The sequence below is a fragment of the Ranitomeya variabilis genome, chromosome 3 (genome assembly GCF_051348905.1).
Source record: "Ranitomeya variabilis isolate aRanVar5 chromosome 3, aRanVar5.hap1, whole genome shotgun sequence".
In the NCBI taxonomy this organism is placed as follows: domain Eukaryota; kingdom Metazoa; phylum Chordata; class Amphibia; order Anura; family Dendrobatidae; genus Ranitomeya; species Ranitomeya variabilis.
In genome coordinates, this window is record NC_135234.1 from 542275261 (window position 1) to 542287269 (window position 12009).

At 46.3% G+C, this 12009-nt stretch overlaps 1 protein-coding gene across 1 annotated transcript in view; it reads left to right on the forward strand.

The window, feature by feature from the left end:
• ITGBL1 (integrin subunit beta like 1) overlaps positions 1 to 12009 on the forward strand; it is an 850447-nt gene that overhangs the window by 682925 nt on the left and 155513 nt on the right. The window lies entirely within an intron of this gene.

A 12009-nucleotide genomic window follows, 5' to 3' on the forward strand; every position in this document is an offset into this window, starting at 1 on the left:
AAAACACCAGGGAGGGGTAGACACCGTTAGTAGGCCCTAACCACCAATTTTTAAAATAACAGCACTTAATGAGAGCCAGAAGGTTGAAGCTCAGCTTTATTCAGTTGAGGAAAAACACCAGGCAGGGGCAGACACCGTTAGTAGGCCGTAACCAAAGTTGAAGGCCAAATGCAGTTTAATATCTGATACTATAGACCGAAAGCCAGAAGGTGGAAGCTCCGATTTAGACAGTGGAGGACAATTTGAATTAGGGACTGCAGACAGACTTAGTAGGCTGTCCCCTGTGGACCATGCATCCAACACATTAACCCATTGCGCCGTAATGGACACGTAATCTTCCGTGGCCATGCCTACAGGTCCATTCGTCTGTTGTCAGGTGCACCTTTGTACTCACAGATTGCCAGAGTGCATGGACAATGCGGTCTTCTACATGCTGGTGGAGGGTTGGGATGGCTTTTCTCGCAAAAGAAGTGTCGACTGGTTAGCTTGTAGCATGGTACAGCGTAGTCCATCATGGCCTTATTTATAGTAAATAAAATATATAACTAGGCTCTATGAACTTTTAAATAGGTTCCAGGGGTACACGGGCAGCATTGGTGTGGTCAGTGGAGGAGTATTGCAAGTAGGGGCCGCAGACAGGCTCACAAAGGCCTAAAATAACAAACAGTAGGCAGTCATGGCAGTTTTACATCGGTTACATGGATACACAGGCAGGCACTCCAGGCAGCATTGTGTTCAGTGGAGGAGTATTGCAAGTAGGGGCCGCAGACAGGCTATCAAAGGCCTAAAATAACAAACAATAGGCTCATGGCAGTTTTATATCGGTTACATGGATACACGGGCAGGCAGCATTGTGGTCAGTGGAGGAGTATTGCAAGTAGGGGCCGCAGACAGGCTCACAAAGGCCTAAAATAACAAACAGTAGGCAGTCATGGCAGTTTTATATCGGTTACATGGATACACAGGCAGGCAGCATTGTGGTCAGTGGAGGAGTAATGCAAGTAGGGACGGCAGACAGGCTATCAAAGGCAAAAAATAACAAACAATAGGCTCATGGCAGTTTTATATCGGTTACATGGATACACGGGCAGGCAGCATTGTGGTCAGTGGAGGAGTATTGCAAGTAGGGGCCGCAGACAGGCTATCAAAGGCCTAAAATAACAAACAATAGGCTCATGGCAGTTTTATATCGGTTACATGGATACACGGGCAGGCAGCATTGTGGTCAGTGGAGGATTAATGCAAGTAGGGACGGCAGACAGGCTATCAAAGGCCTAAAATAACAAACAATAGGCTCATGGCAGTTTTATATCGGTTACATGGATACAAGGGCAGGCAGCATTGTGGTCAGTGGAGGAGTATTGCAAGTAGGGGCCGCAGACAGGCTCACAAAGGCCTAAAATAACAAACAGTAGGCAGTCATGGCAGTTTTATATCGGTTACATGGATACACAGGCAGGCAGCATTGTGGTCAGTGGAGGAGTAATGCAAGTAGGGACGGCAGACAGGCTATCAAAGGCCTAAAATAACAAACAGTAGGCTCATGGCAGTTTTATATCGGTTACATGGATACACGGGCAGGCAGCATTGTGGTCAGTGGAGGAGTATTGCAAGTAGGGGCCGCAGACAGGCTCACAAAGGCCTAAAATAACAAACAGTAGGCAGTCATGGCAGTTTTATATCAGTTACATGGATGCACAGGCAGTCAGCATTGTGGTCAGTGGAGGAGTAATGCAAGTAGGGACGGCAGACAGGCTATCAAAGGCCTAAAATAACAAACAATAGGCTCATGGCAGTTTTATATCGGTTACATGGATACACGGGCAGGCAGCATTGTGGTCAGTGGAGGAGTATTGCAAGTAGGGGCCGCAGACAGGCTCACAAAGGCCTAAAATAACAAACAGTAGGCAGTCATGGCAGTTTTACATCGGTTACATGGATACACAGGCAGGCACTCCAGGCAGCATTGTGGTCAGTGGAGGAGTATTGCAAGTAGGGGCCGCAGACAGGCTATCAAAGGCCTAAAATAACAAACAATAGGCTCATGGCAGTTTTATATCGGTTACATGGATACACGGGCAGGCAGCATTGTGGTCAGTGGAGGAGTATTGCAAGGAGTGTCTGACACAGTTAGTACTCCAAAAAAACAAATAGATGTTAATGTCTCGCAAAACAACTATAAGTAAAAAAAGGGTGGCATGCTTAGGTACAGGGGTGGGCTCATCTGCAGAGTCTATGACAAAGTAATTTGGCAGTAAATTAGTATTTACTGGTGTCAATATAGGACACTGACCCAGACTACTTTAACTAGCATCATAGATGCAAACAAATTGGTATTGTTTGTCAGTGCCAGGCATTGAATGATGTCAGTGCATAGACTACACATTGGTGGAGCTGTGCGAGATAATTTTGCACGTGGTACAGCACAGTTTGAGCTGGGGGGGGGAACTCTCTTGTGGCCGGCGGTACTGCCCCAGGGCCCCTCATGTTACAATGGCGTGTCTGACGTTGGGTGCGCACCACCACCGCCAGAGACACTACATTGTACTATGAGGGACCCAGTGGCAATGCCGTCGACCAAAAGCGGGCACACCCGCCTCTTCAGACAATCAGCACTGTAACGGGTGCTTGCGCCAAGTGGCGAGACAACGGCCCTGTGGGGGGATTTTTCCCATTGGGGGAGGTGTAAACATGTCGTATGCTGGACAAACAGCTGCTGCAAATTAACAGATTGGAACACTCAGTAAGACCAGTCCACAAGCAAGACCTTTTTATAGGAAAGCTAGGTGTCAGCCGGGAAAGATGGGGCAAAATAATTTGAAATCCAGGAGTGGTTCATTTTAATGAAGGTGAGATCATCCACATTTTGGGTAGCCAGACGAGTCCTTTTTTCGGTTAATATTGAACCAGCAGCACTGAATACTCTTTCTGATAGCACACTAGCTGCTGGGCAAGCAAGCTCCTGCAACGCATATTCTGCCAATTCAGGCCAGGTGTCTAATTTTGATGCCCAGTAATCAAATGGGAATGACGGTTGAGGGAGAACATCGATAAGGGAAGAAAAATAGTTAGTAACCATACTGGACAAATGTTGTCTCCTGTCACTTTGAATAGATGCTGCAGTACCTGTCCTGTCTGCGGTCATTGCGAAATCACTCCACAACCTGGTCAGAAAACCCCTCTGTCCAACGCCACTTCTGATCTGTGCACCCCTAACACCTCTGCCATGTAGCCCCCTGCAGCTCGTGTGAGAACCATCACCGGCGCTGTGTGCTGGAAATGCCTGAATCAAACGGTCTACAAGAGTAGCTTGTTTGGTTGCTAAGATTTGTTCGAGGTTCTCATGTGGCATAATATTTTGCAATTTGCCTTTATAGCGAGGGTCAAGGATGCAGGCCAACCAGTAATCGTCATCGCTCATCATTTTAGTAATGCGTGGGTCCTTTTTGAGGATACGTAAGGCATAATCCGCCATGTGGGCCAAAGTTCCTGTTGGCAAATCTGCGGTTGTGCTGGTTTGAGGGGCAGTTACAGGAAAATCTACGTCACTTGTCTCCCTTAAAAAAACAGAACCCGGCCTTGCAACGCCACTAATTTCTGTTGGCCCAGGAGAAGCTTCCTCATTAAAAAAGTACTCATCCCCATCATCCTCCTCGTCCTCCTCGTCCTCTTCGCCCGCTACCGCGTCCTCTACACGGCCCTGGCCAGACAATGGCTGACTGTCATCAAGGCTTTCCTCTTCCTCGGCTGCAGATGCCTGCTCCTTTATGTGCGTCAAACTTTGCATCAGCAGACGCATTACGGGGGATGCTCATGCTTATTATGGCATTGTCTGCACTAACCAGCCGTGTGCATTCCTCAAAACACTGAAGGACTTGACACAGGTCTTGTAGCTTCGACCACTGCACACCTGACAACTCCATGTCTGCCATCCAACTGCCTGCCCGTGTATGTGTATCCTCCCACAAAAACATAACAGCACGCCTCTGTTCGCACAGTCTCTGAAGCATGTGCAGTGTGGAGTTCCACCTTGTTGAAATGTCGATGATTAGGCGATGCTGGGGAAGGTTCAAAGACCGCTGATAGTTCTGCATACGGCTGGAGTGTACGGGCGAACGGCGGATATGCGAGCAAAGTCTGCGCACTTTGAAGAGCAGGTCGGGTAACCCCGGATAACTTTTCAGGAAGCACTGCACCACCAGGTTTAAGGTGTGAGCCAGGCAAGGAATGTGTTTCAGTTGGGAAAGGGCTATGGCAGCCATGAAATTCCTTCCGTTATCACTCACAACCTTGCCTGCCTCAAGATGTACAGTGCCCAGCCATGACTGAGTTTCATTCTGCAAGAACTCGGACAGAACTTCCGCGGTGTGTCTGTTGTCGCCCAAACACTTCATTGCCAATACAGCCTGCTGACGCTTGCCACTAGCTGTCCCATAATGGCACACCTGGTGTGCAACAGTGGCAGCTGCGGATGGAGTGGATGTGCGACTGGGGTGTGTGGACGAGCTCTCGCTTCTGCATGAGGAGGAGGAAGAGGAGGAGGGGGGGCGAACGCCTACAGCCAACTCTTTCCTTGACCGTGGACTAGGCAAAATTGTCCCAATATTGCTGTCCCCTGTGGACCCTGCATCCACCACATTCACCCAGTGTGCCGTGATGGACACGTAACATCCCTGGCCATGCCTACTGGTCCATGCATCTGTTGTCAGGTGCACCTTTGTAGTCACAGACTGCCTGAGTGCATGGACGATGCGGTCTTTAACATGCTGTTGAAGGGCTGGGATGGCTTTTCTAGAAAAGAAGTGCCGACTGGGTAGCTCGTAGCGTGGTACAGCGTAGTCCATCAGCGCTTTGAAAGCTTTGCTTTCAACTAACCAGTAGGGCATCATCTCTAATGAGATTAGTCTAGCAATGTGGGCGTTCAAACCCTGTGTACGCGGATGCGAGGATGAGTACTTCCTTTTCCTAACAAGAGTCTCATGTAGGGTGAGCTGGACTGGAGAGCTGGAGATCGTGGAACTAGCGGTGGTGCCGGTGGACATGGGTGACTGAGAGAGGGTTGGAGATGGTATTCTTGCCGGTGCCCTACATGCAGTGTTTCCTACTACTAACCTGGTGATTCCCTGACTGCTTTGGCCTGACGACGAAAGCTGCACAGATACTGCAGGTGGTGTGGGAAATGGTCGGCTTACAGGGAGGGAAGGGATGTAGCGTTGCTGACTAGCTTCATTGGGCGAGGGTGCTGCAACCTTTAGGGACGTTTGGTAGTTAGTCCAGGCTTGCAAATGCATGGTGGATAAATGTCTATGCATGCAACTTGTATTTAGACTTTTAAGATTCTGACCTCTGCTTAAGGTTGTTGAACATTTTTGACAGATGACTTTGCGCTGATCATTTAGATGTTGTTTAAAAAAATGCCAGACTGCACTCTTTCTACTATCGGATACCTTTTCAGGCATTGCAGACTGAGCTTCTTTAACTGGATGGCCACGCTGTCCTCCAACTGGTTTTGGTTTTGCCACGCATTTTTGGCCAGATACGGGCCCGGTAGATGGAACCTGTTGTGATGTTGATGCCTGCTGCGGCTCCTCCTCCTCCTCCGCTTCAGAACTACTGCCGCCTGCACCCTGTTCCCCCAATGGCTGCCAATCGGGGTCCACAACTGGGTCATCTATGACCTCCTCTTCTATGTCGTGTGCGATTTCGTCTGTGTCACCGTGTAAGCCGGTGGTATAGCGTCCGTGACGGGGCACTATAGTCTCCGCTGGGTTTGATTCTGCCTCAGTACACTGCGAGGGCAATGTTCTGGTCTGAGTCAAAGGAACAGCATAGTAATCTGGCTGTGGGTGTGCATCTGTGCACTCCATGTCCGATTCAACTTCTAATGGACATGGCCTTTTAACTGTTTCACTGTCTAACCCAGGAACGGTATGTGTAAAGAGCTCCATGGAGTAACCCGTTGTGTCTCCTGACGCATCCTTCTCTCTTGTTCTGGGTGAAGAAGACAAGGAAGCGACTTGTCCCTGACCGGGAGCATCCACTGACGATGCACTGCTCTGACATTTGGCACTTTCCGAGGAGGAGGCGAAAGAGCTAGAGGCAGAGTCAGCAATGAAAGCCAATACTTGTTCCTGCTGCTCCGGCTTCAAAAGTGGTTTTCCTACTCCCAGAAAAGAGAGCGTTCGAGGCCTTGTGTAGCCAGACAAGGATCCTGGCTCAACAACTCGAGACTTAGGTGCTGTACTGCTTTTACCACGACCACCTGATGCTCCACCACCACTACCATCATTACCAGCTGACAATGACCGCCCATGGCCACGACCTCTTCCACTAGACTTCCTCATTGCTTGCAAAACGTAACCAAAGTAACACTATTTGTTACTGTAAAACAACTTATAAGGTGAACTCAAACTTCTGTAGGATTTATATATACCTTTATAGGTGCCTGACACTGAAAGGAAAATCAGGCCCAATGTTACACACTAGGTTTTCTGTGGCCCAATAATTTGAGACAGATTGCACACACAGGCCCAGCACTCAAGCAGAAATGCCAATCTTAATCTCCCACTATTTTTTTTTTTTTTCTGGGAGAATTTACCCCCCCCCAAAAAAAGGCCCAGTATTACACAGTGTTTTCAGTGGCACACAATGAGAGAGAGATGCCACACACAGCAATGGCACGGAGTCAGACTTGACAATATTTATCTCCCACTAATTTTTTTTTTGGAAAAGGGAGAATTTAGGAAAAAAAAAAAAGGACAAGTATTACACAGTGTTTTCAGTGCCACACAATGAGAGAGAGATGCCACACACAGCAATGGCACGGAGGCAGACTTGACAATATTTATCTCCCACTAATTTTTTTTTTGGAAAAGGGAGAATTTAGAAAAAAAAAAAAAAGGACAAGTATTACACAGTGTTTTCAGTGCCACACAATGAGAGAGAGATGCCACACACAGCAATGGCACGGAGGCAGACTTGACAATATTTATCTCCCACTAATTTTTTTTTTGGAAAAGGGAGAATTTAGAAAAAAAAAAAAAGGACAAGTATTACACAGTGTTTTCAGTGCCACACAATGAGAGAGAGATGCCACACACAGCAATGGCACGGAGTCAGACTTGACAATATTTATCTCCCACTAATTTTTTTTTGGGAAAAGGGAGAATTTAGAAAAAAAAAAAAAAAAAGGACAAGTATTACACAGTGTTTTCAGTGCCACACAATGAGAGAGAGATGCCACACACAGCAATGGTACGGAGGCAGACTTGACAATATTTATCTCCCACTAATTTTTTTTTTGGAAAAGGGAGAATTTAGGAAAAAAAAAAAAGGACAAGTATTACACAGTGTTTTCAGTGCCACACAATGAGAGAGAGATGCCACACACAGCAATGGCACGGAGGCAGACTTGACAATATTTATCTCCCACTAATTTTTTTTTGGGAAAAGGGAGAATTTAGAAAAAAAAAAAAAAAAAGGACAAGTATTACACAGTGTTTTCAGTGCCACACAATGAGAGAGAGATGCCACACACAGCAATGGCACGGAGGCAGACTTGACAATATTTATCTCCCACTAATTTTTTTTTGGGAAAAGGGAGAATTTAGAAAAAAAAAAAAAAAGGCCAAGAATTACACAGTGTTTTCGGTGCCACACAATGAGAGAGAGATGCCACACACAGCAATGGCACGGAGTCAGACTTGACAATATTTATCTCCCACTAATTTTTTTTGGGGAAAAGGGAGAATTTAGGGAAAAAAAAAAGGACAAGTATTACACAGTGTTTTCAGTGCCACACAATGAGAGAGAGATGCCACACACAGCAATGGCACGGAGGCAGACTTGACAATATTTATCTCCCACTAATTTTTTTTTTGGAAAAGGGAGAATTTAGAAAAAAAAAAAAAAAAAAAGGCCAAGTATTGCACAGTGTTTTCGGTGCCACACAATGAGAGAGAGATGCCACACACAGCAATGGCACGGAGGCAGACTTGACAATATTTATCTCCCACTAATTTTTACTTAGGAAAAGGGAGAATTTAGAAAAAAAAAAAAAAGGCCAAGTATTACACACTGTTTTCGGTGCCACACAATGAGAGAGAGATGCCACACACAGCAATGGCACGGAGTCAGACTTGACAATATTTATCTCCCACTAATTTTTTTTTTTGAAAAGGGAGAATTTAGAAAAAAAAAAAAAAAAGGACAAGTATTACACAGTGTTTTCAGTGCCACACAATGAGAGAGAGATGCCACACACAGCAATGGCACGGAGGCAGACTTGACAATATTTATCTCCCACTAATTTTTTTTGGGGAAAAGGGAGAATTTAGAAAAAAAAAAAAAAAAAGGACAAGTATTACACAGTGTTTTCGGTGCCACAGAATGAGAGAGAGATGCCACACACAGCAATGGCACGGAGGCAGACTTGCCAATATTTATCTCCCTGCAGTTATCTCAGAAAAGTATGGCAGGCAGCTGAAAAGGACTGCTGCACACAAAAGTGTGGACAAACACACAAGATAGCTGTGGAGAAAGGAAGGAAAAACAGGATTTGTGCTTTGAAAAAAGCAGTTGGTTTACACAGCGGCGTACACACAAAGCAACGCAGCTATCAGGGAGCCTTCTAGGACAGCCCAATGAGCTACAGCGCTGAGGAAAAAAAAATGTAGCTTCCACTGTCCTGCAAACAAAAGGTGGTATTGGACAGTGGAAATCGCTACAGCACAAGCGGTTTGTGGCTTTATGTACCCTGCCTATCACTATCCCTGCTTCCGAAGAAGCTGCAGCAACCTCTCCCTACGCTCAGATCAGCAGCAGTAAGATGGCGGTCGGCGGGAACGCCCCTTTATAGCCCCTGTGACGCCGCAGAAAGCAAGCCAATCACTGCAATGCCCTTCTCTAAGATGGTGGGGACTGAGATCTATGTCATCACGCTGCCCACACTCTGCGTCCACCTTCATTGGCTGAGAAATGGCGCTTTTAGCGTCATTGAAACGCGACTTTGGCGTGAAAGTCGCGTACCGCATGGGAGACCCCACACAGGGATCGGCTCGGTTTCATGAGACGCCGACTTTGCCAAAAGTCGGCGACTTATGAAAATGAACGATCCATTTCGCTCAACCCTAGTTAGGAGATCTCTTTCGCAGTATATCTCAGTCACCGATAGTTGGAAGAAAGATAATGCACTGCTTCTTTCCTTCCAAGGTCCAAGAAAGGGATGTAGAGTATCCAAGTATTCACTAGCTAAATGGATTAGGGAGGTTATCTCTCTGGCTTACACAGCAGGTGGGGGGCCGGCTCCGCAGAATCTGAAGGCACCTTCCACCTGAGCCATGGCATCATCCTGGGTGGAAAGATCTGGAGTATCAGTGGAACAAATATGTAAGGCGGCCACATGGTCATCCCCTTCCACCTTTTTTAAGCACTGTCGGTTGGATATGGGGTACTCTTCCGATCTCACCTTCGGGTTAAGGGTGCTGCAAACTATAGTCCCTCCCTAGGGTGGCTTACATCTCTGTAAATCTCTCGTAGTGCTGTCATGGGAGTCCGAATAAAGTATTAAGCTACTTACTGGTAGCGTCATTTTTCGGAGGCCCATGACAGCGCCCTTAGTTCCCTCCCTATTTATATGGGGGTTTGCACTTCCTAAAGACTGTATATATGTATATATATATATATATATATATATATATATATATATATATATATATATATTTTTTTTTTTTTTATGGGATATATAGATCTCATATGTGGTGTCTAGCTATGTTGTAATAAAATGTTTCTTCTTGAGTTTAAACTGTATATAATGTATAATTGTGTGCCACTAACCGCGGTAGTCCTCTCAGGCTCTGAAATACAACTGATGCATGTGAGAGGTGCCGCCCTTTTGTATCTGTAGGTTTCCTGTTCCTGAAGGGCGGATCCCCTCTCTCGTAGTGCTGTCATGGGCCTCCGAAAAATGCCGCTACCAGTAAGTAGTACTTTTCTACAACAAAGGTCGGTAGTCTGAAGAGAACATAATGAGTTTATAGAGTCCCTTTTGAGGTTTATACTCACCCATAATACGTTTAAATTTGACGGAAAACACTATCACCAGCTCAGGGGCACTGCGATGGGGTGTCCCCGTGCCCCATCGTATGCAAATTTGTTCCTGGGCTGGTGGGAGGAGACTCTGGTGTTTGGTGATACAACCAAGTGGTGGCATGAGTTTGTGGCCATGTGGCTAAGGTTTATAGATGATGTTTTTGTTGTGTGGACAGGCACGAAACATCAGTTTGAAACATTCATCAAAGAACTGAATATGAATGAGATTGGCTTGGGGTTCACATCAGAAATTCATAGGGAAGAACTTGCGTTCCTAGATGTGAAAATCAAAAGGGAACAAAATGGGGGCCTAACAACAAGCATATACCGCAAACCCACTAGCACAAATAGTCTTTTGAATTGGAACAGCCCTCATCCTGTTCCTCTAAAAAGGGGGATCCCTAAGGGGCAGCAGTTCTTGAGGCTGAGGAGAAACTGCTCAGATGGGAGGATGTTCCATAGCTAGGCTGGTGATATGCTGAATAGATTTAGGGAAAAGGGCTACCCTAGGCATGTTTTGGAAACAGCTTATAGGGTGCAACTAATAAAAGTATACAACAGCTACTACACAAGCGTGACATCTCACGGGAAAAAACAAAGGATGTGATCAGGATCATAGGGACCTATGATCATCAACATCATAAAGTGAGGGAAATCATAAATAGACACTGGGACATCCTTAAAATGGATCCGGACCTCAGGGATCTGTTAGGTCCTCACCCAGATATCACCTATAGAAGAGGCAAGTCACTAAAAGATGTATTGGTTCATAGCCACTATAGTAGACCAAGAGGTGGGGGCACATGGCTTGATAGAAAACCTTGTCGCTTCTTTCGTTGTGTGGACTGTCATATATGTAAATGGATGAAACCCAATAAGGCCTTTGTGAGCTCCTCCACAGGAAAGGTCTTCTATCAGAGGGATTTCTCTAACTGCAGATCCTCAGGGGTGGTATACACTCACCGGCCACTTTATTAGGTACACCTGTCCAACTTCTTGTTAACACTTAATTTCTAATCAGCCAATCACATGGCGGCAACTCAGTGCATTTAGGCATGTAGACATGGTCAAGACAATCTCCTGCAGTTCAAACCGAGCATCAGTATGGGGAAGAAAGGTGATTTGAGTGCCTTTGAACGTGGCATGGTTGTTGGTGCCAGAAGGGCTGGTCTGAGTATTTCAGAAACTGCTGATCTACTGGGATTTTCACGCACAACCATCTCTAGGGTTTACAGAGAATGATCCGAAAAAGAAAAAAAATCCAGTGAGCGGCAGTTCTGTGGGCGGAAATGCCTTGTTGATGCCAGAGGTCAGAGGAGAATGGGCAGACTGGTTCGAGCTGATAGAAAGGCAACAGTGACTCAAATCGCCACCCGTTACAACCAAGGTAGGCCTAAGAGCATCTCTGAACGCACAGTGCGTCGAACTTTGAGGCAGATGGGCTACAGCAGCAGAAGACCACACCGGGTGCCACTCCTTTCAGCTAAGAACAGGAAACTGAGGCTACAATTTGTACAAGCTCATCGAAATTGGACAGTAGAAGATTGGAAAAACGTTGCTTGGTCTGATGAGTCTCGATTTCTGCTGCGACATTCGGATGGTAGGGTCAGAATTTGGCGTAAACAACATGAAAGCATGGATCCATCCTGCCTTGTATGGAGCATCTTTGGGATGTGCAGCCGACAAATCTGCGGCAACTGTGTGATGCCATCATGTCAATATGGACCAAAATCTCTGAGGAATGCTTCCAGCACCTTGTTGAATCTATGCCACGAAGAATTGAGGCAGTTCTGAAGGCAAAAGGGGGTCCAACCCGTTACTAGCATGGTGTACCTAATAAAGTGGCCGGTGAGTGTATATGGCCACCTGTCCCTGTCCAAAGGACTATATTGGCAAAACTAAGAGGGAGCTGCGCAAGAG